The sequence below is a fragment of the Halyomorpha halys genome, unplaced genomic scaffold (assembly GCF_000696795.3).
Source record: "Halyomorpha halys isolate HHAL.00 unplaced genomic scaffold, Hhal_1.1 Scaffold60.1, whole genome shotgun sequence".
NCBI lineage: Eukaryota > Metazoa > Arthropoda > Insecta > Hemiptera > Pentatomidae > Halyomorpha > Halyomorpha halys.
In genome coordinates this window covers 465464-467806 of record NW_027112396.1, presented here as the reverse complement: position 1 = coordinate 467806, position 2343 = coordinate 465464, and positions in this window count along the sequence as shown.

Genomic DNA, 2343 nt, shown 5'->3' with positions numbered 1-2343 from the left:
TGATATTATATTTCATCTGTCACTGTTTTCAATTTACTACTATACAATTCCACGAATATCAATCAATTAAAATTTTGTACTATTCAATTATTAGTTATCAATTTTTTATCATTTATGATTTAATTCAATATTTTGTATAATTCTAAATTTGATTGTATACTATTCCTTTTCAATTGTATATTGCTCTAAATGTTGTTGTTATCTCTTTTGTTCTATAGCTCTGATGAAGACCTTAAACTCAGGTCGAAACGTCGGCATAAAATAAATAAATTTGGTTTTGTTTATTTATGTTGTTGTTTGCTGACCGCACCCCCGGACAAACTTCTCCAATAATTTTTTTTTTTTTCTAATTAATTAGATTTATTTATTGATAGATATTACAATCTGCCACACAGGTCCAATAATTAAAATCATTAAAATTTGATTATAATTGGAAGAGTATAGGATGTTTAGCGTTCATAGCGCTTGTGAGTGAATTTTGAGTTGTTGGATTCGATGTGTATATTCCATAAGACTGAACGACAGTTTACAGGTTATCGAGATACTTTTACATCGGATGAAGATAAAAAAAGAAGAAGATATTGTCGAGGTCATCGCTTGGCAGAGGGCCTTTAGGAGGACTCAAAAGTATTGGAAATCCACAATTCTAAAGGAGCGAGAGGATCGTGTGGTAGAACTTTTCCTTTGATGAATGGAGGTGAGTCGTTGGGAAAGCCTTTGACTAGTTTGTCCTCTGTTGGAAGAGATAAGAGTATTTATTGTCAGGGCTACACAGAATGTACACTCACCACTTAATTATTTCGCTAATAATTCTATTTTGTTAATACATTATGTTTTTTTGGGGAGTGCATGGCTCAGTGTGCTACTAACTCCAAGGATAGGGGTTCGAATCCGGCTGTGATAGATAATTATTTATTCTATTACTGCTGACATGAGTTAACCCTGTGAGTTTGGGGAGTCCTCCGGGGTCCACCCAGCCTCGCAAAATGGGTAACCTTTATTAATATCTGGTGGTAAAGCGTGATTCCAACGAAATCACCTCCTTGCACAACCGTTGGTTTATTAACAGTACTCCCTTACTAAGTACTGAACCCTGCCCCTGCATAGGTTGTAGTGGTACAGATTTATTTATTGTTTTTTTTTTTATGATGTTATTATATATGATATTATGATGTTAAATATTTTTAGTTATAGTGAATAATTAATAATCATACATTACCAACAGAGTTTTAACTGTAAAGATAAATAAATAAAAATAAAATGGAAATTTCTTCAAATAAATAAAGTTTTTTTCATTTATGATTCACTTACTATTTAGCGTTGCCTTGAAGGTGAGGAAAATGGTCGAGTTATTAACTAATTTAATGCACAATACGTGTATTGTTAGTATGAACCCTTTAAACAGACCTAGGTAAGAGAATATATTAGTACGTTTATTTTATTATTTTAAAAATCGTATATTGTAAGTAGAGTAATTTGAGATTTCCGTAGCAGATGTGGGGCCGAAAAAAATCCATCTTTTTTGTTTTCTTTTTCCCTCTTCCTGGGTCATTTCTGGTATATGGAGCCGAACTCTACAGGTTACTACCCGGGGGGGGGGGAGGGGGTCGAGATCTATTCCACCACTAGTGAATTTTAACCAACCCAGGCCGGATTCGAACCGTCGCCACTTCTGAACCGAGACTGCGTAGGTAATGTCCTGACAATCTCGGCACTTTCAGCCTCCGAGGTTACTGGGCCAATTTTTTTTTTCTTATTTGATAATGATTTTACAGGTATAGGATGGTCCTCAGAAACTGTCATTAGTATCCCCTAATTTTACAATTTTTTTATTTATTCTTGGTATGTTGATCCTAAAAGACTCCTTGTTGTATGTTATCACTGATATAATAATTAAAAATAAGTAATTTTATTTAAAACATACAAATAAAGTAGCATCGAGAAAAAGTACTATGAAAATGGATTATCCCTTTGCCGGAGAGTGATTCAATAATTTTATATAATCAAATAAACAATTACATAACTTCATTATAAAAATATGTAAATAAAGATAAAAAATTAAATAATATTGATCACAGATTAAAATAATCTAGTAAAATAACCCGAAAAAGGTACATTATATAAAAAAAGGTACAGCAATTTTTAGTGATTACTGTGTAATATTTTATTTTCATCTGTCTGTTGAAATCCAGTTCAAGCAAATAAGAAAGGGGATATATATACTATATTCTTAATTTAAAATAAATTTGATCCTTTTTTTTCTCTCAACTTTATTCTTTACAACTTTTCCGACGTTTCGACCCTCAGGCCATTCTCAAGGATACCTTCATATTGATGTCATTT